General features: G+C 48.3%; 1 protein-coding gene across 1 annotated transcript in view; it reads right to left on the bottom strand.

The window, feature by feature from the left end:
• LOC147114555 (cadherin-7-like) overlaps positions 1 to 25,741 on the bottom strand; it is a 190,992-nt gene extending 165,251 nt beyond the window's left edge. Inside the window, exon 1 of the mRNA XM_085992295.1 lies at positions 25,418 to 25,741. The gene's annotated coding sequence lies outside the window, so the exon portion shown is untranslated. The remainder of the gene's footprint in view (positions 1 to 25,417) is intronic.
• Between the last annotated feature and the right edge of the window lie 1,167 nt (positions 25,742 to 26,908).

Raw genomic sequence — 26,908 nt, 5'->3', positions numbered from 1 at the left:
TGCATTGCTGGTCATCTTCCAAAATTCTATAGACTCTGGAACAGTTCCCATGGATTGGAGGGTAGCTAATGTAACCCCATTATTTAAAAAAGGTGGTAGAGAAAAAACAGGGAATTATAGACCGTTAAGCCTGACATCGGTAGTGGGGAAAATGCAAAATTCCATTATAAAAGATGTAATAGCAGAGGACTTGGAAAACAGTGACAGGATCGGACAAAGTCAACATGGATTTACAAAAGGTAAATCATGCTTGACTAACCTACTGGAATTTTTTGAGGATGTAACTGGTAGAATAGATAAGGGAGAACCAGTGGATGTGGTGTATTTGGAATTTCAGAAGGCTTTCGATAAGGTCCCGCATAAGAGACTAGCGTGCAAAGTTAAAGCGCATGGGATTGGGTGTAAGGTACTGACTTGGATAGAAAACTGGTTGGCAGACTGGAAGCAAAGAATTGGAATAAACAGGTCTTTTTCCGAATGGAAGGCAGTGACTAGTGTGGTACCGCAGGGATCAGTGCTAGGACCCCAGTTATTCACAATATATATTAATGATCTAGATGAGGGAACTAGATGTAATATCTCCAAGTTTGCAGACAACATAAAGCTGGGTGGGCGTGTGTGCTATGAGGAGGATGCAGAGAGACTCCAGTACGATTTGGACAGGTTGGGTGATTGGACAGATGCATGTTAGATGCAGTATAATGTGGATAAATGCGAGGTTATCCACATTGGTGGCAAAAACAGGAAGGCAGATTATTATCTGAATAGCAATAGATTGGGAAAAGGGGAAGTGCAACGAGACCTGGGTGTCCTTGTGCACCAGTCGCTGAAGGTAAGCATGCAGGTGCAGCAGGTGGTTAAGAAGGCAAATGGTATGCTGGCCTTCATAGCGAGAGGATTCGAGTACAGGAGCAAGGATGTCTTGCTGCAGTTGTACAGGGCCTTGGTGAGACAACACCTTGAGTATTATGTGCAGTTTTGGTCGCCTTATCTGAGGAAGGATGTTCTTGCCATGGAGGGAGTGTAGCGAAGATTCACCAGACTGATACCTGGGATGGCAGGAATGACGTATGAAGAGAGATTGGGTCGATTAGGCTTATATTCGCTAGAGTTTAGAAGAATGAGAGGGGATCTCATTGAAACTTATAAAATTCTAACAGGACTAGACAGACTAGATGCAGAAAGGATGTTCCTGATGGCGGGAGAGTCCAGAACTGTTGTGTATGTAATAGGTATGTTACTTTAAACCTATGGCCAGGGCAGCACTACTTTGTAGGGCGTAGTGATACCGTAGTGCCACTCCTGGCCATAGGGGTATAAATAGTACTGTGGGTACTGATCTCCCCTCAGTTTCCCGCCTGTTGGTATTAAGTAAAGACCTACGTTGAATCTTCCAAGCTGTCTTGTCATTATTGCATAAAGTATAGACACATAGGCCTAGAAATTCAGTTGGCTGCGCCAGCCATTAGCGCCTTAGGAGGAGCAGATCTCGAGCGCTAGGCGCTTAGCGCCCAGGCGCAGCGCGATCGGCGTCTCGCCCCAACTTCAGTAGACAGTTAGCGCCAGCGCAAAGTCTTTGCGTGCGCAGATCATGACGTCATTTCGTCGTGCAACGCCCTTTGTGCGCCCGGAACCGGAACTTCACTCGCGCTGCCCCATTGTGCGCCGGGCGGCCCTAACGACTGTGAAGTGGAACGGTACACAGCCGAGGCGGGCCGCAGGGAGCGCAAATTAAAGGGCACGTACCCTGCACTATAAAGGGCAGCCATTTTGCAGCATTCACTCTTGTGCAACGGATTTTTGGAGAGAGACAAAGGAAGAGAGCTCACTGCTTTGGCCCAACACTAGGACAGGTCTTTTTGGCTTCAGGCCAGAGCTTTGCAATTATCTTTGCCTTCATTGAGATCTCAGTGTTTGCCAGCATATTATGGGGGCTGCATTGGGTGCCAACACTGAGTTTCAGCCTTATGTCGGAAGGGCTTACAGACACCGTGAGAGAGTGGCAGCCCTGGCTAGACGCAGGGGGGGCAACAGGCGTCGCCAAGTGAGGCCTTACCCACCCAGGGTATACCGCCAGCAGTTCTCCTATCTCAACATGTCTCCGCGCAGTGTGTTACGAGGCTGCGATTCAGAAGGGAGGTGGTTGCAGACATCTGCCAGCTGCTTCACAGAGATCTGCGTCCACAGCTGATGCGCAGGACGTCTCTGTCGGTGGCAGTGAAGGTGACGGTGGCTCTCAACTTCTATGCCACCGGCTCCTTCCAATCCGCTGCTGGGGACATCGCTAACATCTCCCAGTTCGCCGTGCATTGCTGCATCTGCCAGGTGACCAATGCCCTTTTCAAAAGGAGACGCCAATTCATCTCCTTCCCCATGACCCTGGACAAGCAGCAGCAGCGTGCAGTGGGATTTGCAAGAATAGCGGGCTTCCCCATGGTGCAGGGCGCCATTGACTGCACGCATGTGGCTTTGCGGGCACCTCTGGAGCATGCCGAGGATTACCGCAACCGGAACGGCTACCATTCCCTCAAAGTACAGCTGGTGTGTGACCACAGGCAGCGCATCCTAGCTGTCAATGCCCGCTTTCCAGGCAGCAACCACGATGCCTTTATCCTGCGACAGACAACTGTGGCTGACATGTTCCAGGCACAGCCTCACCCAAGAGGATGGCTTATCGGGGACAAAGGCTATCCTTTGCGTACCTGGCTCATGACCCCGCTCTGCGCGCCCACGACCCCTGCTGAAGAGGCATATAACGAGAGCCATCAAGCGACCAGGAACCTCATCGAACAAACAATCGGCGTCCTGAAGCAACGGTTCCGCTGTCTGGATCGCTCCGGGGGAGCCCTCCAGTATTCGCAGGAGCGAGTCTCCCAATTCGTCGTCGTTTGCTGCATGCTGCACAACCTGGCTATCCGCAGGACTCAGGCACTGCCACCTCACGTTGGACCACCACCTCAGGAGGAGGAGCAGGAGGAGCATGAGGAGGAGGAGGAGGAGGACGAGGAGTACCAGCCCAGGAGGGAGGCACAAGGTCCAAGGGCTGCCCGTCGGCGGCTTATTGAACGTCACTTCTAGGCCCCCTGTCAGGGAATGGCTTGTGCCAATGAAAGAACATGATTGCAGCCGCTGCGCAAGCCCTCAGCCGGTTACGGCAACAAACACTTCAAAGATCAAACATGGACAATGTGAATAAATAAAATGGCTTATTTTACAAACTCAGGGCCCTTCCCACATGAAAACCAAGAACACACGAAACCCCCAAAGAACACTCACACACATGACTCACTCCCACAACCTGGGGAGGATTAACAAAAGATGTAAACAAAAATGGCCTCATCCTCGGCCTTCAAAAAACAACCATTCCAAAAAACACAACATTGGACACACCCTCTACTTTGTGTCCCGCGAGGGCGATGCCTTCTGCAAACTTTGCCGGCCCCTGGACGCCCTGCTGCTCCTCCTCAAAGTGAGGCCAGTGGCTGCTGCAAGGCTGGGGGAAGGCTCCTGAGGGGCACATGTCGTGACGGCAGATGCCCTTGGGGGTCGGCCTAGACGAGGTCTGGCCCTCGAGGGGCCGGCTGGTGAATGCTGCAGCTGTGGCTGGCCAGCATCAGTCGCTGCAGCAGCTCATGGCAGCTCCACTGGGGGAGTGGCAGTGGCGGCTGGAGGAATGGGGGCAAGCTGGCGGATGGCAGGCGCTCGCTGGTCGCCTGAGACACTGGCACTCGCCCGGGCCAGCACTGCAGCATGCACAGCAATCTGCCGAGGGACAGACCGCTGTGCTGCTGCAGCGCGCCGGGTGCCCTGGCGATGCCGGGCTGACACAGCGAGTGTGGCAGCAGTGAGTGCCCATGTTGCCCTGTTCTGTGACCGCATCAGAGCAGCCAGTGACTGCACGGCACCACTGATCACCTGGCCATTCGCTGCCAGACAGGCCCCGAATTCGGTGACACTCCGAGACAGGGACTCGATGGCCTCAGGCATCCGTCCCACTACCCCCATGAGCTCCGTGTGCTGGCGCTCCGAGTCCGCGGACATGTCCTCGAGGCGGCGCATCTCCTCGGCGTTGACCGTCTCCAGACTGGAGGCCAGACTCTCCCTCTGGGGAGAAGGCCGCCGAACTGGCCGACCCTTCCTGCGTTGCTGGACGCCGCTGGGCCCAGCAATTGGACTCCCCTCCAACCCTTCCCCCCTCTGGGGAGAAGGCAGCTGAGCTTCCACCCCCCTCCCGCGTTTCTGCAGGCCGCTGGTCCCAGGAGCTACACTCCCCTCCGACACTTCCCCCACGCTCCCCTCCAGGGAAGACGTCTCCCCTACAGTGGCATGGCTTGCCGCGGCTGAGGGTTCCCCTGATGGGCCGCCTTCCTCTTGCTCCTCCTCCTCCTCCTCTTCTGAGGGGCTGTCACTGGCAACTTCAGGGACCTCCTCCTCACCATCTGAAAGCAGGAAGGCACAAGAGTAGCTTTAGAGTGAGGAGAGGGCGTCAGCGAGGGATGCATGAGTGGTGGCATTCAGCGCATTGGTCGGACAGTGGCAAAGGTTGTAGATCTGATGCGCAAGTGGGACGAGAGAGGTCCAAAAGGTGATGTCCTTGCCATTGGTGCCCAGAACAGGGTCGGCATCTCCCGATGCAACGGGGCCAATCACCCGGGCACCCAAGATGCGCTCCACGCGCTGTTGCAGCTCGGTGAGCGGCTGGATCTGGGGTCCGCCTCCTCTTATTATTGGCCAGCTTGGCCTGCAAGAGAAAGGACGGCCTCTAAGTGTAGTGTGTAGCCCTGATCTTGTGTGCACTGCCTCCCATGGTGGAATAGCCTGGCCAGTGTGTAGTCCTGATCTTGTGTGCACTGCCTCCCATGGTGGAATAGCCTGGCCAGTGTGTAGCCCTGATCTTGTGTGCACTGCCTCCCATGGTCGAATAGCCTGGCCAGTGTGTTAAGTGCACAATGTGCAATTGATGTTCATGACTGTCCCATAGCTGCTGCATGAGGGCTGGCCATTAGGGCTTTCAGGTCCCTTTGCCCATAATGTGAGGTGCACATGCAGGGATGAGGAGGACACTGGAAAGGGTACTCACCCTGACAATCCTGGCGAGGTCATTTAGCTTTTTGCAGCATTGTACAGAGCTCCTGGGGACCTCACTGTTGGATATCACCCTGGTGGCGACATGCCTCCAGGCTTTCCGGTAGACGCGGGCTGGCGGCTTCCTCCCATTGTCTGGGAACAAAATATGGCGTCTCTTCTCCACAGCGCTAACCAGCACCCTCAGATCATGCTCTGAGAAGCACTGCGCTCGTTCACGGGCCTTCTCCATACTTTGAGGTGCTATTTGGGTCCAGCAGCAGTGTTCAGGCCTAGCTGGAGGGCTCCAGTGTCCAGGGCGTGGCAGCAGACCAAGTCGACCCTTCCCCCTTAAGAGCTGGCCGGCGCCAGGGTGTCTGCTGTCAATCAAGAAATGGCCGCACCTGCGCTGCGCCCGGCCTCGGCGGTATCGCTCAGCACCTCCGGCTTAGCGCCTAAAGAGAGCCGTGTATCGCCAGTTTTAGCGCTCGAGCAAACTCTTAAGGCGAAGCTAATGAATATCGGCGAAGTGGCCTCGAATTTGCGCCGGGCGCAAACTTTAGCGGCCGCCCGACTTTACCGCCCCAAAAGTGGCTATAATGAATTTCTAGGCCATACTTTATACTGGCGACGAGTAAGGTTCGAACTCACCAGTACACGGTGCAACAAAGGAACGGTAGCAGTACGGAGAGAGAAGGAGAGAGGCTTCTTACCAGCCAGCCTACAGAGTCCAGCGTCGACCGAAGGAGGCTGCCCAGCACTCCGGGTTCGGGAGGAGCGGCAGCAATGGAGCGAGAGAGAGAGGTTTCCAACGGAGGCTGCGGCAGCTGAGAGAAGAGGCTGAACGGGCGCTCCAGCCATGGGGCAAAAGTCCACCCAGGGCCAGGTAAACTGAAATCCTTCCCGGGGAACGGGAGCTGCAAGGGCCAGAACGGGCAGGCGATCTGGGGAACAAATGGAGCCACAAGGACTAGCGGGCCACGAGAGGGGAAGGTCGTTGTTAATAGCGGCGGTGGCAATAACAGGAGCTGCAAGGGCCAAAAATAACGACGCTGGAGAGAGGTCGTTGACAGCAGAGGGAGAAAAGGCGGGAAAAACGCCATCTAGTGGAGAAAGCGGGAAAAGTTTTTTTTTTCTCTTCAAAAGTTAAAATGGCTAAAGAAGGTTGGTTGTCAGCATTTGTTGAGGACACCGAAGAATGAGATGCCTATATCGAAAGGCATGAACTTTATTGCATAGTAAACAAGGTGGAAGATGACCAAAAGGTAGCAACCTTATTAAATTTTATGGGGGCAAATACATACGGTCTGCTGAGGAATCTTCTTACTCCAGAAAAGCCAGCAGACAAAACGTACGCCCAAATTGTTGATACGTTAAGGGAACATTTAAACCCTAAGCCACCATTTATAGCGGAAAGGTACCGCTTCTACAGACGCGACCAAAGGAATGATGAGTCGCAGGCAGCCTATTTAGCTGAGCTCAGAAGGTTGTCCAAACATTGCCAGTTTGGAGCCATATTGGCGGACGCGATCAGAGACAGATTTGTCTGTGGCATGTTAAATGAGAATACACGTAAACGGTTGCTAGCCAAGAAACAGCTCAGCCTAGATCAGGCGATTGAAATAGCATCTGTCCACGAAGCAGCAGCACAGGGTGCTGCTCAGATACGACAAAACACAACCGGCTATGACACCCATGAGGTGACATTTCACAAAGGTAAATGCTACCGTTGTGGCAAAACCACCCACGGCCAAAGTAATTGTTGGTTTCGTGATAAAATATGCCGGCAGTGTGGGAAAAAGGGGCATATAGCGAAAGTTTGTCGGTCTGGTACGAAACCCAATTGTAGGGGCAATCCGAGCAGTACCAAGGCAAGGACAAAAATACATAAGATGTCTGACAGTAGCTCAGACAAGTCACAGGAAGGCACAAAAGCAGATCCTAAAGGTCTGGGATGTCTCAAGTTATATGGTGTAGACAAAACGGAGGACCACAGCACAATGTGGGTTAAAATGAAGGTAGCAGGTGTCGAAGTTAATATGGAGCTGGACACGGGTTCAGCCCTATCAGTAATTAATAAACAAGATTATAACAGGCTGTTCAAACGCATTCCCTTAAAGGATACGGAAATTAAATTAAAAACATATACGGGACAAAAAGTTTACCCGAAGGGAAAAGTGCAAGTAACAGTTAAATACAATGGCAGAAAAGTGCCAGGACTTTATTTATACGTCCTACCAAATGGTGGACCACCACTTTTGGGTAGGGAATGGATAAGAAAAATCCATTTCGACTGGAAGTCGATACACGAGTTAAAAGTAGAGACCACCACGGATGATACAACCATTACAAGCAGGCTGTCGAAAATATTGGCAAAAACGCCAGAGGTGTTCCAACAAGGGCTGGGGACCTTAAAGGACATTAGAGCAAAAATAACTATTGCTCAAGACGCAAACCCCAAGTTTTGTAAGGCCAGACCGGTGCCTTATGCCATTCGGCCAGTGGTGGAAGCAGAACTGGATGCCTTAGAGAGTGCAGGTGTCCTTACAAAGATTGAGTGGAGCGAGTGGGCCACGCCCATCGTCCCAGTTATAAAGAAATCTGCAAATAACACGCCGGGGGAACCAAAGAAGGTTCGCATTTGCGGGGATTTTAAGATAACTATTAACCCAGTCCTGCACACGGTACAGTATCCGCTGCCGCGGATAGAGGACATATTCGCATCGTTAGCTGGGGGTAGACACTTTACGAAGATTGACCTTTGTCCAGCTTATTTACAGATGGAGGTGGAGCAGGACTCGAAAAAGCTCCTAACGATTAACACACACAAGGGATTGTACCAGTACAATCGCCTGGTATTTGGTGTGGCGTCCGCCCCGGCAATATGGCAGAGGACCATGGAACAGGTCCTACAGGGCATTCCAGGAACGCAATGCTACCTGGATGACATCCTGGTGACAGGACAAATGGATAACGACCACCTCGCTAACCTGGAGCGAGTACTTCTGCGGTTACAACAATACGGACTCAGGGCGAACAAGCAGAAATGTGAGTTTTTCCAGGAATGTATCTCATACTGTGGTCACATTATAGATAAGGAAGGCCTGCATAAGTCCCCGGAAAAGATCGAGGCAGTAGTGAAGGCCCCGCCCCCTGAGAATGTATCTCAGTTACGATCATTCTTAGGCCTTATAAACTATTACCATAAGTTCCTCCCGAACTTATCGTCCATTTTACATCCACTAAATTCATTGCTGCAAAAGGGAGTCTCCTGGAATTGGGACGAAGCGTGTGAGGCTGCTTTTAAAAAGGGTAAACAACTCATTACATCAAAGGAAGTGCTCGCACACTTTGACCCAAAAATGCCAATGAGGTTGGCATGTGACGCCTCCCCGTACGGTATAGGGGCAGTGTTGTCACACAAATTTCCTAACGGGACGGAGAGGCCAATAGCATTTGCCTCAAGGTCGTTAACTACAGTCGAAAGAAACTATGCGCAAATCGACAGGGAGGCCCTCAGTCTGGTGTGGGGGGTAAAAAAATTCCACCACTACCTGCATGGGCAACGTTTCACACTACTGACGGATCATCAACCGTTGGTGTCGATATTTAATCCAACAAAAGGGGTGCCCCTGATGACGGCCCAAAGGCTACAGAGATGGTCACTGTTCTTAGGAGCACACCAGTACCTTATCGAATATAAGGGTACCAAACAGCATGGCAATGCGGATGGCCTGTCGCGGCTACCCTTGCCTGCCGAGATTGAAGAGATAGTACAGGACCCCGTGGAAATATATCATACGGCTGTTATGGAACAGTTGCCCATCACCAGCCAATGTATCGAGCAGGAAACACAGAACGACCCGACATTGGCAAGGGTTTACGAATTAACTGTGAAAGGCTGGCCGGCGCAGGGTGACGCATCATTGCCGGCGTTTTCGGCAAGGAAGGACCAGTTGTCCGTCTGCCGGGGCACATTGATGTGCGGAGCCAGGGTGGTGGTCCCTCAAAAATTACAACATAAAGGCCCAGTAATTCCTCTCTGAACGCGTGAGTACGGTCGGGGTACTCACGCGTCTGGCCGGAGGAAATGCCCGTGTTCAGCATGCACAGCGCATGCGGGGAAAACCGGCATTTCCAGTCCTCTGAACGAAGGGGTTCAGAGGCACAGCGCGTGCGACTGCACAGGCAGCGCGTGCGCAGTGAACTTCGTCGGTTTCATTCATGGATTCAGTGAGGGTAAGTCCTTACAAGTTACACTTGAAAAAAGCATGTGTAAAGTTGCTCCAAGGCTGCGGAGGAAGATATATTTTATCGTGGAGCTTCTGAAAGGCAATATTTTTGTTTGGGAAAAGGAGGAAAGTTATTTTAAGAAATGCTGAGGTAAGTTTTAAAGTTTAAATTTTTTTTTAAACGGGTTTTGAGTACGGTAGGTAGAAGGAGCAATTGTGGCTGTGTGAATTGAATGTGAGAATGAGTGTTCTAAAATGAGTAATGTAACATTTCCAACACTTTTAAGAAAGAAACTTTTCATCAGTAATAAGTAATTATATATGTATGTCCGCATATATTCCTTTACATATATGTATGTATGTTTTATATTCCCTTACTTATGTGTATGAATGTATGTTTTTAATTATGATTTTCCAATAAGTTACTTTCTCTGAAAGTCATAATTAAATACATACATTCATACACATAAGTAAAGAAATATATACATACACGCAAAGGAATATATACAGACATACATACATAATTACTTAAAAGAATATATTACTGATGAAAAGTTTCTTTCTTAAAAGTGTTGGAGTCATTTTCACATTTAATAAACACAGCAAATTCAATTCACATAGCCACAATTGATCCTTCTGCCTACAGTACTGAAAACACATTTTAAAAAACAAAAATAAACTTTAAAACTTACCTCAGCATTTCTTAAAATAACTTTCCTCCCTTTCCCAAACAAAAATATTGCCTTTCAGAAGCTCCACGATAAAATATATCTTCCTCCGCAGCCTCTGGAGCAACTGTACTCATGCTTTTTTCATGTGTAAGTTGTAAGGACTTGACCTCACTGAAAGCATGAATGAGAGCGGCGAATTTTACTGCGCACGCGCTGCCTGTACAGTCGCACACGTTCTGCCTCTGAACCCCTTCGTTCAGAGGACAGAAAATGCCAATTTTCCCCGCATGCGCTGTGCATGCTGAAAACCGGCATTTCCTCCGGCCAGACGCGTAAGTACCCCGACCGTACTCGCACGTTTGGAAGGGAATTACTGGGCCAACATTTTACATGTCAATAAAATGAAAAATTTAACAATTGCACGATTTGCCCCCTCGCATCTGCAACTGAGGGTCCAAGGAGGTGCATTGCGCAAGAGGTCATCGTCGTACGTATCCTCACACTGTTCCCTTTCGGGAACTGTATGAAGTGGTGGAAGAATTTCTGGCCACGTTAACACTCCTTCCGTGACCATAACCATTTCATACCAGCCATTCGGGTGGTTAGTCCTATGGCGTGAGGGTTTTACGGGCTCCAACAACCCATCTGAGGGGGGGGGCCACCCACACCCACGGACGCAAGTATCCCGCTGGATGTCCACCCAGAATTTATAGTTGGAGCTCCGACTCCACTTGCCGGGACTGTCTGGAGCGGGGTTCGAAACCCTACTCCTTCTGGCCCAGCGGCGGGGATGATTACCGCTACGCAAAAGGCCCACTCCGTGCAAAAGGTGACACCCATACGTTTCCTGCGCCTTTTCCCTCCCCGTGACTGGAGCCCTATGCTGCCACTTGAAAGACCAAGCTATCATCTGTCCTTTTTGTGGCGCCTTTGACTTCTCATTACCAATGATGAGCAGGCGCTGTGCCTCCACCTCGTTGAGGAGATTGCTGAGGTCATCATCAGTTCAATTGTGAGTTCTTTTAATGCTGTGAATTGTGCTCATTCCAGCCATTTCACGTTGCTAATCGGATTGGGCCTTTGGCGTAGCGGTAGGATCCCTGCCGCTGGGCCAGACGGGGTAGGGTTTCGAACCCCGCTCCAGACAGTCCCGGCAAGTGGAGTCGGAGCTCCGGCTCTAAATTCTGGGTTGCCATCCAGTGGGATATTTGCGTCCGTGGGTGTGGGTGGCCCCCCCTCCTTGTATAGCTTGTGGGAGCCCGTAAAACCCTCCCGCCATAGGACTAACTACCCTAATGGCTGGTTCAAAGATGGTTACGGTCACGGAATGAGCGTTAATCACGGCCATAATCCTTCCACCACTTCATACAGTTCCCCAAAGGGAACAGTGTGAAGACACGTATGATGACGACATTGCTAAATAAATAAATGGAATAAAAAAAAATTCTTTTAGGGCTTTTAAAAGTCTTTAAATTGCTTTAATTCTGTTTAAAACTACTTCAGATTCTTCAAAATAATGTAAACGTTTTTAAAAGTTTATAAAAGTTACCAAAAGCTTCATAAAAATACCAAAAACCTATTTAAATTGGTGCTTTGCATGTAAAAATGCTTAGCAGCTTGTGAGAAACATTGGGGGCGTGTCCTATTAAACTGAGACCTCAAGGGGCGTGTCTCAGTTGCACAGCACGCTACAGGCTTCGCGCTGGCTGCACTCCTGGGCGGCGTGACGTCAGACGCTGCCCGGGAGTCAACATTTTAAAACAGCAATTCCAGGCGTCCCTGAAGCTCAACGGCTGGCGCATCGGGTAAGTGCATATCGGGGGCTTGCACGCGCGGCAAGCCCCCGACCCGAATTTCTGGGCCAATGTGTTGCAGGACTTACACGAAGGTCATCTGGGGGGTGTCAAAATGAAAAGCCTCACCAGAGCCTACGTCTGGTGGCCCGGCATTGACAGGGACATTGAGGAAGTAGCAAAAGCGTGCCAAGGGTGCCAGATGGTATAGAACGTACCACCACAAGCCCCACTACATCCGTGGGAGTGGCCCTCAATGCCGTGGCAAAGGATCCACGTGGACTTCGCTGGCCCCTTCCTGGATGCGATGTTCCTTATTGTAGTGGACGCCCATTCAAAATGGCCGGAGGTCATAAAGATGTCATCAACGACAGCCGAAAAGACGGTCGCAGTCTTAAGGACCATTTTTGCCCGAAACGGGGTGCCCGAGCAAGTCTGTTCGGACAATGGGCCACAATTTGTGGCAGAAGAATTTCAAGCATTCCTAAAAAGGAATGGAGTGCGACATTATACGTCCGCACCATATCATCCGGCTACAAATGGGCTGGCAGAGCGATTTGTACAGACTTTTAAAAAGGCCATCAAGGCGATGGGGGAGGATAGGTTGCCACTACAACACAAGGTGGACAACTTCCTATTCGCATACCGTAATGCTGCACATACGGTGACCAACCAGGCCCCCGCCGTCATGTTCTTTAATAGAAGGTTAAGGTCTCGCCTTGAATTGCTCAGACCAAACATTCGGAGAGATGTGGAAAACCGAGTATTTCGTAGGGCTCCTGACAGACAGACACGGAGCTTCGAGGTGGGGCAGCAAGTGTTGGCCTGTGATTATAGGAATGAAAAGTGGCGGTCTGGTACGATAAAGGCCCGCCAGGGACCCTTGATGTACACAGTTGAGACAGGGGAAGGCATAATCAGACGACATGCTGATCAACTTGTGGAGTCCAGAAACCCAACTGATTCACTACCTCAAACGTCTCAGCACATTGTTACAGCGGAATCACGGCCCAGCTCGTCGTTACAGAGGTCTCAGGATTGCGAGGAGTTCAGCACTCCAGTGATCTCCACGGCACAGGATGTGCCATCAGACACCGACGAGTCCAGCGATGAAGGGGTGACGGAAGTACCGCCGCCTACACCGAGACCGACTAGAGAAAGACATTATCCTAGTCGAGACAGGAGGCCTCCTCAGAGACTGAATCTATAACATGTTTCTGTTTATATATATATAAGTAGACAACTCTTGATGTAAATATGTTATGTATATTGTGTTACCAAATGTTATTAGCCCTAGTTATGGGGCATCTATTGACTTAATTGCACGGGTACGTTTTAATTAAAAGGGGAGGAATGTTGTGTATGTAATAGGTATGTTACTTTAAACCTATGGCCAGGGCAGCACTACTTTGTAGGGCGTAGTGATACCGTAGTACCACTCCTGGCCATAGGGGTATAAATAGTACTGTGGGTACCGATCTCCCCTCAGTTTCCTGCCTGTTGGTATTAAGTAAAGACCTACGTTGAATCTTCCAAGCTGTCTCGTCATTATTGCATTAAGTATAGACACATACTTTATAGGAACCAGGGGTCACAGTCTAAGGATAAGGGGTAAGCCATTTAGGACAGAGATGAGAAGGAATTTCTTCACCCAGAGAGTGGTGAACCTGTGGAATTCTCTACCAAAGAAGACAGTTGAGGACAATTCATTAAATATATTCAAGAAGGAGTTAGATATATTTCTTAAGGCTAAGGGGATCAAGGGATATGGGGAGAAAGCAGAGACAGGGTACTGAATTTGGATGATCAGCCATGATCTCATTAAATGGCGGAGCAGGCTCGAGGTGCCGAATGGCCTACTCCTGCTCCTATCTTCTATGTTTCTATGTGTCTATGTTCAAGCCAATTGATGTAATAAAACTCACTACACACTTGGTTTTAGTATAAAGCAAGGCTTTAATCAACTTGTTTCAGAACATGGAGGTCTAGTTGTACTTCACTAGTTCCTTGTCTTACAAAATGTCCCTGGAAAGCTGGGCCCACGCCCAAGTATTTATTCTCCTTGGATGGCGCCACCAGCTGACCGTCCAGCGTTATTTCACGAGTAGTTTCTTGATGGATGATGAGATTTATAACACCGATGGCAGATCGGTGCAAATTAAGTAAGTTCGTCAAATGCAGAACATTTCATACCAGAGATGGACTATAGGACCACAGTGCTCTCAGTATATTTACACAGCAAGTCATAAAAAAAGCTCATCCGACTATAATAATTTTATGACTTTTTGTGTGTCAGATACTGGAAGAAATAAAGGTTTTGCAGTGACAAAAAAAGGCGTTTATATATTTTTATTAATCCTGGTAGCGATGCCTTGAGTGCACCCTGCACCAAAATTGCTACTACAGTTTTTATGAAATGGATTATGTGCTGAGTTGATTAAAACATAGCCTTTGGTGGCATTGCTGTGATTCTATGGCACTAATTATTTTTCTCCAGCGCAAAGACTTTTTAATTAAGGCTAGTTGATCTTCCATGATGTTGCTCATGGACAGAAGAAATCTAAACGTAATTTTAAAATATCAAATACAGCATTACAAAATAATCTGCTCGCTATCCCTCTCAGTTATTTGTATTTTCTAAATCAATTTACTTTGTGAATTTCTTTTCATGCTTCCTCGTCAATATTGGGCTTGCAATTCTCAATTTACATTTGCGCTCAATGTAATTTTTTTTATTCATTCGTGGGATATGGGCGTCACTGGCAAGTCCAGCATTTATTGCCCATCCCTAATTGCCCTTGAGAAGGTGGTGGTGAGCCGCCTTCTTGAACCGCTGCAGTCCGTGCGGTGAAGGTACTCCCACAGTGCTGTTAGGTAGGGAGTTCCAGGATTTTGACCCAGCGACGATGAAGGATCGGCGATATACTTCCAAGTCAGGATGGTGTATGACTTGGTGGGGTACTTGGAGGTGGTGGTGTTCCCACAAATTTAATCATCTCCTTTTGTGATTCCTTCTATTTCTTTCAAATATATTTACTTGTGCAACTTTACGCCAGCATTTGACAACTTCTGCATCTATTTTTTAAATGATATCCTTTCTCATGAAGAGCATAAACCTCTTTGACCTAGCAAGATGCTGTGGGATGCTAATTTATGAAAACTTGATGTGAAATTCCTCCTTCCATTATATTAGCGGCACCATTAACCCACTATTTTAACACAGAAGAATTCTAGGTGAGTATATTAATCATTTGCAGTCTTGTATCCTGCAGCAACATTTCCAGGTCTTTGATGTTTTTCTTTTATTAAATCCATTCATTTAATTTAATTTTTAAACAAGAGGGAGAGAAGGCAGTGAGGGGGTGAGAATACGTAGAGTTGAGTGAATGCTACTGCCCTGAGATGGATGTGCTAAAGAACAGACAGCTGAAGGTGCAGAATAGAGAGTATCACCAATTAGGAAGGCTCATGGAATGTTGGCCTTTATTTCAAGGGGGATGGAGTATAAAAGTAGGGAAGTCTTGCTACAACTGCACAGGGTGCTGGTGAGACCACACCTTGAGTACTGCGGACAGTTTTGGTCTCCTTATTTAAGGAGGGATATACTTGCATTGGAGGCAGTTCAGAGAAGGTTCACTAGGTTGATTCCTGGGATGAAGGGGTTGATGTATGAAGAAAGGTTGAGCAGTTTGGGCCTGTACTCATTGGAGTTTAGAAGAATGAGAGGTGATCTTATTGAAACATAAGATTCTGAGGGGGATTGACAGGGTGGATTCAGGGAGGATGTTTCCCCTAGTGGGGGTATCTAGAACTAGGGGGCATAGTTTCAGAATAAGGGGGTCGCCCATTTAAAACAGAGATGAGGAGGAATTTCTTCTCTCAGAGAGATTTGAATTTTTGGAATTCTCTGCCCCAGAGAGCTGTGGAGGCGGAGTCATTGAATATATTCAAGGCGGAGATTGACAGACATTTGAACGACAGGGGGAGCCAAGGGGTATGGGGAGAGAGCGGGAAAGTGGAGTTGAGGCCAAGGTTGGATCAGCCATGATCTTATTGAATGGCGGAGCAGGCTCGAGGGGCTGATTGGCCGACTCCTGCTCCTGTTTCTTATGTTCTTATGTTCTCTAGTCTCGCCACATAACTGTAGGAAAACATCTGGAGGTACAGCGTGGGAAGGAGACTCATACTGGAAGGGAGCACAGTGGGCATTGGTCTCAGGTCAGGAGGGGGTTGGAGCGGAGTCTGTAAATTTGTAAATTGAGCTAATGGGGCCAGAGGAAACCAGAGAAGATTAAGGGTAGGAGGGAGCATCAGGGCTGAGTTCGGGCCTGGTGTGAATCAGTGCCGTCCAGCGCATGGGACTGCTAAATAACTTCCAGGAGTTGTAGGATCTCTGCTTCATTACATTGCATCAGTCTCACAGCACAGTTGGCCTCTTTGCCCATGTACTGCTGTGGAAGCTGGGCTTCCAGTGCCTTGTGGGAGTTTAGATGTAGTTATTTGGCTCAGAACTTCAGACTCTGGCTGAGCAAACTGGCCTTCACCTCTCCTGACTGGGGATGGCATAAGTGAAGCTGTGACTGCATGTGAATCCTGGCAGGTTCTGACAGACTGAACGACCACACGGTGAAGGGAATAGTTGGACCAGTTGGAGGTAAAGTTTACGATTTTTCTATTATTAATTATTGAATTTCTGATATGTTTACTATCTTATATATTTTATTTTTAACGATCTATAGTGGAAGTGGGAGGTTGCCATGGTGGCTGAACTCCCTCTCTAAATCTCTCCGCCTCTCTACCTCTCTTTCCTCCTTCATGACTCTCCTTAAAACCTGCCTCATCTGCCCGAACATCTCCTTATAGGGCTCGGTGTCAAATTTTATTTCTTGCTGACGCTCCTGTGAAGCGTCCTGGGATGTTTTATTATGTTAGGGGCACTATATAAATGTAACTTGTTGTTGTTGTAACCCAGGGTCATTGTATTTGCTGCAATATGATTAGCTCGAATATTTTGGTTGGAATTTGACTGGGGAGAAAATTCAAATTGGGTACAACTAATTGGTACAATTGGCGAATAACAAAAGTAGAAAATCACCAAAACTCGGCTGCCCGTGTCCTAACTCGCACCAAGTCCCGTTCGCCCATCACCCCTGTGCTCGCTGACCTACATTGGCTCCCAGTTAAGCAGCGCCTCGATTTTAAAATTCTCATCCTCATTTTCAAATCCCTCCATGGCTTCGCCCCTCCCTATCGCTGTAATCTCCTCCAGCCCTACAACCCCCCTGAGATATCTGCGCCCCTCCAATTCTGGCCTCTGGAGCATTGCTGATTTTAATCGCTCCACCTTTGGCGGCCGTGCCTACAGTTGCCGAGGCCCTCAGCTCTGGAATTCCCTCCCCAAACCTCTCCGCCTCCCCGCCTTGCCTCCTTTAAGATGCTCCTTAAAACCTACCTCTTTGACCAAGCTTTTGATCACCTGCCTTAATAGGATGTTCTTGCCATGGAGGGAGTGCAGCGAAGATTCACCAGACTGATACCTGGGATGGCAGGAATGACGTATGAGGAGAGATTGGGTCGATTAGGCTTATATTCGCTAGAGTTCAGAAGAATGAGAGGGGATCTCATTGAAACTTATAAAATTCTAACAGGACTAGACAGACTAGATGCAGGAAGGATGTTCCCGATGGTTGGGGAGTCCAGAACCAGGGGTCACAGTCTAAGGATAAGGGGTAAGCCATTTAGGACAGAAATGAGGAGGAATTTCTTCACCCAGAGAGTGGTGAACCTGTGGAATTCTCTACCACAGAAGGCAGTAGAGGCCAATTCTTTAAATATATTCAAGAAGGAGTTGGATATATTTCTTAAGGCTAAAGGGATCAAGGGATATGGGGAGAAGGCAGGAACAGGGTACTGAATTTGAATGATCAGCCATGATCTCATTGAATGGCGGAGCAGGCTCGAGGGGCCGAATGGCCTACTCCTGCTCCTATCTTCTATGTTTCTATGTTATGTTTCATCTGGAATTCCCAACTTAAGAAGCACAGAGTCATGCCAATGAGCAAAGCGACCCTTTGGGAACCTCACTCGCATCGGGGGTAATTTTAACCTGAATCTCCGGGGCGTGAAACCCACGGGATCGGGTGGAACGCCGGTTTTACACTCCGCCCAATATTGCTCTCAGTTGACTTGATGGAGAGTAAAGTCGGCCAGGGTACAAAACCATTTCTCGTCAGTTTCCTAAGTCAGGTTAAAATTGCCCCCAGTATTGTAACAGTAGCCGTTTCAACACAGTTCCTGGAACATGGTAACAAAGTGAGGTGAACAGAAAATATTTTATTTAAGCAAGTGCTTTTGACATAATTGCACCACATTACTGCTCCCATCTTTCAGTAATCATGTGTTCCATACCTGGAGTGGTGACTATCCACTTCCATCAAAGTGTTACCTGTCTCACAAGACAGCAGCATGGATGTTTAGAGTTGTTCTTTCACTGGATGCCTCTGCAGTTTTAAAAGTTATTTTAATATTGAAACGCCCCTCCCTATCTCAGTAACCTTCTCCAGCCCTACAACTCTCCGAGATCTCTGCGCTCCTCCAATTCTGGCCTCTTGTGCATCCCTGGCTTTAATCGCTCCACCATTGGCGGCCGTGCCTTCAGCTGCTGAGGCCCTGAGCTCTGGAATTCGCTCCCGAAACCTCTCCGCCTCACTTTCCTCCTTTAAGACGCTCCTTCAACCTACCTCTTTGACCAAGCCTGCCCTAATTTCTCCTTATGTGGCTCGGTGTCAAATTTTGTTTGATAACGTTCCTGTGAAGTGCCTTGAGACATTTTACTGCGTTAAGGGCGCTGTATAAATACAAGCTGTTGTTGTTGTTATGTATTTTTGGTCATGACTTATTTGCATCTATGAGGCCTAGGTAGGCCCTGATTTTAACCACCCCCACATGGCGTAAGATGGGCGGAGTTGAGGGGGTTAAAATAAGGCGAGTCACTTACACCCCCTCCGATCCCACCATTTGAGCAGGCAAGTGGGACACCCTCAGGAAGGAAGCGGGGTCCTGCTTTAAATATGTAGACCCGATCTCCAATTTTAGTTTGAAGTCCTGAGCAGTGGGGGCAATGCTGGTGCCCCCATCAGGGCAAACCTGACGTGAGCTGGATCCTGGGCCAGAAGATTCTCAGAAGGTTAATGTAAACGTCTTATGTTAGGCTTCCTTGTGGATCAAGGGAGATCCTTCAGGCCATACACGGAAGCATTGGGCTTTCCTTGACCCGAGCTACCCCCACCCCTCCCAATCTTTGACAGAGGGCAGGATTTTCATTGGGCCATGGAGGCGGGATTGGATGCATGTGGGGGGTTAAAATCCCGAAATCAGGGGTCCCGACCCCATCCCGCCCCCAACCCGCCTCCATGCCAGTTTCAAAGGAGGCGGGTACCCGACCCACGCTGGGATCCGCCTCCCCGAGGCAGGAAGGGGATTAGTGCCAATTAACTGCCTGTTAATCCCTATTTTTAATGTTGAAGTGTGGGATTCCCGACAGCTCCAAACCACGCCAAGTTAGAGGAGGCGGACCGTCGGGATGAAGGGCTTGGAGGGGTCGAGATGTCAGTTCAGGTGAGTAATGGGTGCATGAGTGCAAAGGTAAGTGTGTTTGGTGTGTGTAAAGTGCTTAAAGAAGTTCTACTAACCTTTATTTCCTTTACAACATTCCTTCCTTCAGGTCTCGGGAGTCCCTCATCTCACCGGCACTGAAAGCAGAATGGCTGCGAGCTGTCAAAAATTGCAGCATTCGGCTTTCTGTTCCGGGGAGATCTCTAAATCAACCCGAGGGAGGAATTAACCTGGCGTACAGATTGTCAGTGTTTGACAGCTTCAAACAGCTGTGAAATGCTGATATTTCATCTGTCAAAAGGTCTTGACAGATGAAATATCAATCTGTGACGTCACCTGTTGCCGGGTGGCCCTTAATTGGCCTGCTGAGCCCGCTGGGCGGGCTCAACAAGGTCAATCAAGTCAAGATCGCATGGGTTGGCTAGAACTCGATGGAGGCGGGACTACAACCCCGAAAGTTGTAGTCCCCCCTCCTACCCGACTCCTCAAAGAAGATCTAGCCCACTGTCTCCCTACCCACCCCCTTCCCAATCGCAGCCAGGAGCTTACCACCCACCCCACCCCTCCCCTCCCAATCGTGTCCAGAACCTTCCCAGACCTCCTGCTGCAAATTCCCGCTCCCGCCCGCTGGCCAGATAGTCAACCTGGCCGGGTGTCGGGAAGGACTCTTACAGAGTTTTATTGAAATGCGGCTCTGCCATTCAGGTGGACAGGGCCTCCACATCCCCAGCCTTGCTGGGTTCGTTCCCTCACTACCGGGCTCCCCCACACCCTTCCCCACCGCCCCCCCAGTTAAAATCAAGACCCTTGTATTCAAATTGAACCAAATTGAGTCACTTTGGACCAACTTGTAAAGATCTGCATTAGGGTTAGGGCTGAATTCTCTAGCAAACCTCAAAGAATCCATTCTATTCTTCAAATAGGCTGAAGGGTCGATAACCGGAGGGCACAGATTTAAGGTGATTGGCAAAAGAACCAGAGGCGACATGAGGAAAAACTTTTTTTACGCAACGAGTGGTTAGGATTTGGAATCTGTTGCCTGATAGGGCGGTGGATACAGATTCAATAGTAGCCTTCAAAAGGGAATTGGATAAATACTTGAGGGAGAAAAAATTGCAGGAATATGGGGAAAGAGCGGGGGGAGTGGGACTAACTGGATTGCTCTTCGAAAGAGCCGGCACAGACTTGATGGGCCGAATGGCCTCCTTCTGTGCTGTACTAGTCTATGATTCTATGGCCTGGATATTAACAGGGGCAGGTTACGCAGGTCGGAGGAGCGGGGGTGGGGGCTGGAGTGTTGGACGGGAAACCCGGAAGTTAAAACTCCAGAGTGCGTGTTTTTGTACTTGACAGATTCCCTAGCTTCATTGACAGGTTTGGCGTTCAGTCAGACGGGGAGGACTCAAGTGAAAGTTGCAAGAGCAAGTAGGGCCGACCCACGACCCCGGGGGTCTTTCTATGGTGGGGGGAGGTGTGGGGGATCTGATGGGAAGGAAGCCTGGGGGGCTGGGAGGAAGCTCTCCTGCTCCTCCCGGCCCAAAGCAGTGCTGTAAAGACAATTATCTTCTCCCCGAAGCCATCCTTACCTCCCTTCAGCTGCCGGGTTTCCCGAGGCCTGGGAAATCTGGCCAGCCAGGGTTAAACCTGCAAAGCAGGTTAACTCACAGGCTGCCAGCCTCAATAAAATACTTAAATTGCCAACCCGCCTCCTGGGAGCGAGTTAGCTCTCCGTCCCCTTATCCCGCCTCCGTTAAACCCGGACGTTGGCGGGTTGGAATCGGGTTTCAGGTTTTTTAAATTTTAACGTCTGACCCGACCCCAACCCACCCGTTTTTTGGAGTTAAAATTCAGCCCTATAATTCTATGAAATGGATTCTGTGAGTATCGTTACTCCTCTAGCTGCATATATTATATCGATGCCACAATATCAGGAACGGTAACATAGCGTTTCTGTTACTGGACTAGTAATCCAGAGGCCTGGACTAATAATCCAGAGACGTGAGTTCAAATCCCACCACGGCAGCTGGGGAATTTAAATTCAGTTGATTAAATAAATCCGGAATAAAATGCTAGTGTCAGTAATGGTGAGCATGAAATTACCAGATTGTCGTAAAACCCATCTGGTTCACTAAGGTTCTTTAGGGAAGGAAATCTGTCGTCCTTACCCGGTCTAACCTCTATGTGACTCCAAACCCACAGTAATGTGGTTGACTCTTAACTGCCCTGTGAAATGGCCCAGCAAGTCACTCAGTAGTATCAAACCTCTACAAACAAGTCGCGGACTGCAGCGGTTCAAGTAGACGGCTCACCACCACCTTCTCAAGGGCAATTAGGGATGGGCAATAAATGCTGGCCTTGTCAACGATGCCCACATCCCAGGAACGAATTTTAAAAAAAACTCAGTTCTCCATCAAAATAAAATCTTTACACCAAACTTCCACTAGCGAGGTACCGTCAGTTACCTTAAAAAATAATCAACTTGGTTCTAAACATTTTGTAGAATTGTATCTTTGGAAATCCTGGTCAGATTAGCACTGCTAAAATGCTGATGTCTGAGAGACTTACTTTAAGGTGAGGGTAAAGGGAAAGGGTCCTAAGGTATAATCCTGTTGTTGTCTTGCATTTAATTGTTGCATAAACAGGCTCTGTGTTGAATGCCTGAGTTGTGCTCCAAATATAAAAGTCTGCAATGGCCGGCAAAAACCTGCAATGGTTTCTCTTCCTGCTCCCGCACCGTTACCTCTGTGTCCCGCATGTCTACATACGCCCCCTCAATGACATCATCTGAAAACACAGTGCCAGTTTCCAGGTGTACGCTGATGACACCCGGCTCTACCTCTCGCGACCCCTCCACTGTCTCTAAATTGTCAGACTCCAGTATTGGATGAGCAGAAACTTCCTCCAACTAAATATTGGGATGACTGAAGCCATTGTCTTCGGTCCCCGACACAAACTCCGTTCCTCAGCCACAAACTCCATCCCTCTCCCCGGCAACTGTCTGAGGCTGAACCAGACCATTCACAACCCTGGTGTCATATTTGATTCTGAGATGAGCTCCCGACCACATATCAGCACCATCACTAAGACCGCCTATTTCCACCTCCATAACATTGTCCGACTCCACCCCTGCCTCAGCTCATCTGCTGCTGAAACCCTCATCAATGCCTTTGTTACCTCTAGACTTGACTATTCCAAAGCACACCTGGCCGGCCTCCCATGTTCCACGTTCTGTAAACTTGAGCTCATCCAAAACTCGGCTGCCCGTGTCCTAACTCGCACCAAGTCCAGTTCACCCATCGCCCCTGTGCTCACTGCCCCGTGTCCTAACTTGCACCAAGTCCCGTTCACCCATCACCCCTGTGCTCACTGCCCTGTGTCCTAACCCACACCAAGTCCCATTCACCCATCGCCCCTGTGCTCACTGCCCCGTGTCCTAACCCGCACCAAGTCCCGTTCACCCATCACCCCTGTGCTCGCTGACCTACATTGGCTCCCGGTTAAGCAACGCCTCGATTTTAAAATTCTCATCCTTGTTTTCAAATCCCTCCATGGCCTCGCCCCTCCCTATCGCTGTAATCTCCTCCAGCCCCACAAACCCCCCGAGATGTCTGCGCTCCTCCAATTCTGGCACCTTGAGTATCCCTGATTATAATCACTCAACCATTGGCGGCCGTGCCTTCTGTTGCCGAGGCCCTAAGCTCTGGAATTCCCTCCCTAAACCTCTCCGCCTCTCTGCCTCTCTTTCCTCCTTTAAGACACTCCTTAAAACCTACCTCTTGATCTGCCCTAATATCTCTTTATGTGGCTCGGTGTCAAATCTGTCTGATAATACTCCTGTGAAGTGTCTAGTCATGTTTCACTACGTTACAGGCACTATATAAATACAAGTTGTTGCTGTTGTCTGAGCTACCAATAGATTTGGTTTTGAAATTGAAAATTTGATATTTGAGTCGTGGATAGAGCAGAAAATCAAAATGCAATTAGGGGGCAGTCCATTGGGAGTATAATGTGCATCGTTATTCAGAGAAATCTTTAACAATGAAAATAAACACCAATGTGGTGAGTAATGAACTCAGAAAAGTTACAAATATTGTCTTGTGTGGATGGACAAGACAAAATGACCAGCAGAACTACATCCTAAGCAAGCGGTGCTCGAGTTTCCGCCGCTAATATCAGCACAATCCGGGGCCCAATCAGCCGAAACGGCGCAAAAGAGCGGGGAATTTGAAACGTAAGTGAGTTACGCCCAAAACCACTGACGCTCGTGTTTTCCGCGATCTTTTCCGCTGGCTCAAGGTTAGAGTTGCCTGGATCAGGCCCCACCCACAAAACTGCTCCCCCCCCCCCCGCCCCCAGGTGGATGTTGCGAGATTCCGCTGATAGCGCTGGTTCGGGAAGGCTCTTCAAACTGCGCTCACTTTCCGAGGCGCACAGGCTCAAGTCGGCATGTTTTAGAAGTCTTTTCATATCAAAAAAAATTTAATTTAGTAAGAAACTGACTCGTGCACACCAATGAAACTATTAAGTGGTTCAGTAGTTTTTTTAAAGTAATTTTCAATGATTTTTTAAATCAAGTCACTCACAGATGGTGGACTGGAGACTCTTATTAAAAAGACTTATGGTTTGTGATAAACCCACTTTCAGCTGTATTAATAAAACTGTACCAGGTTACAGCTCTTAAACACATCAAGGAATACTTTTAAATGGAAAGTAAAAAGAAATGATTATGTTCTATTACGCTGCCCGATTGCGCTGGTTACATAGAAACATATAGAAACATAGAAGATAGGAGCAGGAGTAGGCCATTCGGCCCCTCGAGCCTGCTCCACCATTCAATGAGATCATGGCTGATCATCCAAATTCAGTACCCTGTCCCTGCTTTCTCCCCATATCCCTTGATCCCTTTAGCCTTAAGAAATATATCCAACTCCTTCTTGAATATATTTAATGAATTGGCCTCTACTACCTTCTTTGGCAGAGAATTCCATAGGTTCACCACTCTCTAGGTGAAGAAATTCCTCCTCATCTCTGTCCTAAATGGCTTACCCCTTATCCTTAGACTGTGACCCCTGGTTATGGACTCCCTGACCATGGTTCATGGTAGGTATTACATTTGTGATTATGCAAATGAATTGTTGCAGAAACTTGCCCTGTAATCTAACCAGCGCAATTTCAAGCGCATTTTGGGTGCAATTTCCGAATTGTGCCCAGAGCGGAAACTCTACCCAGCTATATTTTCCCGTATACTGTTTAATGTGATAGGTTTGGTGGATAAGTCCCGATCTCAGTGTTATGGTCAATCACTACAGGTTAGTAATCAATTAAAGTGTCAGTCGTGGCTCAGTGGGTAGCACTCTCGCCTCTGAGTCAGAAGTTTGTGGATTCACGTCTCACTCCAGAGACTTGAGCACAAAAAGCTAGGCTGACGCTCCCAGTGCCAGTACTGAGGGAGCGCTGCACTGTCGGAGGTGCCGTCTTTCGGATGAGAAGTTAAACCGAGGCCCCGTCTGCTCTCTCAGGTGGATGTGAAAGGTCCCGTGGCACTATTTCGAAGAAGAGCAGGGGAGTTCTCTGCGGTGTCCTGGCCAATATTTATCCCTCAATCAACATCACTAAAACAGGTGATCTGGCCATTATCACATTGCTGTTTGTGGGAGCTTGCTGTGCACAGATTGGTTGCCGCATTTCCTACATTGCAACAGTGACTACACTTCCAAAGTACTTCATTGGCTGTAAAGCGCTTTGGGATGTCCAGTGGTCGTGAAAGGCGCTATAGAAATGCAAGTTTTTTTCCTTTCTTGTCATTATTAATTAGGTGCATTACCTGTGTAAATACTTGAAATACACTCAGCAAGCTTGTCAGCTTAAATAATATATCATCAATGCATTTGGAAAATTAAGTTTGTGCCATTTTGAGCCTTCGCTGGTATTAACAAGCAATGTACATTACAAATGGAGAGCCCTCATTATGAAACTTGCAATGCCATCACAGAGCAAAGTTTAATTCGCAGTGAAAGTCAAAAAGCGTTGAAGAGTAGCTTACCTTGGATTGTGTGCATGGGACTGTGTCCCCTAACACAAACTTGGAGCACACACTGGGTACAACCACAGGTGAAAGCAGTTTGCTCCTTTTCTGTGCAGATGTGTTTCCGAAGGAGAACTTTCGACTCGCACAAGCTACCCAGCTGAAGAAGCCAGTCAGTCCTTCCCCAAAAAAAACTTCGAGATACAACACCTATTTGAAATCTTTCTTTCTGGAGGCTAGTTCTGCTTACTGTCAGCTCCTGTGGGCTGTGGGAAGTGCTTGAGAGACACAAGGGAACTTTTGTCACGCGCATGAATCAGCCCCTGCTGGTCAGTCAGAGACTTTAATTACAACGCAGACAGCCCAAGCTGAGCGTAGTGCGAATGAAACTTCTCGGAGAAGAATCAAGTGCTTATTGGGGAGAAACAAAGCTAGTCTGGTGAGGAGGCAATTCATCTTGTGCTAAAGTATTTGCACGTGCAATGAACGTGCCTCCTGTTTAGAGATTAGTCAGAGAAGAAATAAGCAATTTAGGGACTCGAAAACCGAATCACTGCAGCAAACTTCTACCTTTCAGCAATGATTTTCTCCATTGACTCTCCCGTGATTATTTCTTTAAGTAACATAACTGGAGTATTTCGGGAGAATGCTCTGACTAATATACGTGCTATCTCTCTTCATACCCACATAAATTCTTGACAGCAAACTGCAACATGATTATGCAACTCCTATTTTATATATTCCTTTTAGGACTGTTACATTGGATCAGTATTTCTATTCACTGCAGTGCTAGGAATGTAAACATGTGAGGTCAGTAGGTATGTCTGGCCACAGACAGAAGCAGCCAAGTATTCGTTGATTTATATTACTAAATTACCCCAGAGAAAGGCTTGTCCTCTTTCTTTGCATTATCTTTAAGGCTGAGATTTATGTGTCATATTCAATTTGATGTTTTCGCTCTCACAGAAAAATAGAATCATAGAATCTTACAGCACAGAGGGAGGCCATTCGGCCCACCATGCCTGTGCCGGCTCTTTGAAAGAGCTCTCCAATTAGTCCCACTCCCCCCTGCTCTTTCCCCGTAGCCCTGCAAATTTTTACTTTTCAAATACTTATCCAACTCCCTTTTGAAAGTTACAATTGAATCTGCTTCCACTGCCCTTTCAGGCAGCGCAACTCGCTGCGTAAAAAAAAATTCTCCTCATCTCGCCTCCGGTTCTTTTGCCAATTATCTTAAATCTGTGCACTGGTTACCGACCCTCCTGCCATTGGAAACAGTTTCTCCCAATTTACTCTATCAAAACCCATAATAATGTTGAACACCTCTATTAAATCTCCTCTTAACCTTCGCTGCTCTAAGGTGAACAATTCCCGTCTCTCCAGACAACTGAAGTCGCTCATCCCTGGTATCATTTCAGTAAACCTCCTCTGCATTAGGTATAGCTCTTGCTTGGCTGTTTTGTCAGGTGCTGTCCTGTAGATTTCCTCACCAATATTTATCCCTCAATC

Source organism: Somniosus microcephalus, chromosome 7 (genome assembly GCF_052327205.1).
Source record: "Somniosus microcephalus isolate GS21.2 chromosome 7, FLI_Smic_1.0, whole genome shotgun sequence".
Lineage (NCBI taxonomy): Eukaryota > Metazoa > Chordata > Chondrichthyes > Squaliformes > Somniosidae > Somniosus > Somniosus microcephalus.
Note: the sequence above shows the minus strand (reverse complement) of the source record. Positions and strands in the feature narration are given on the sequence as shown.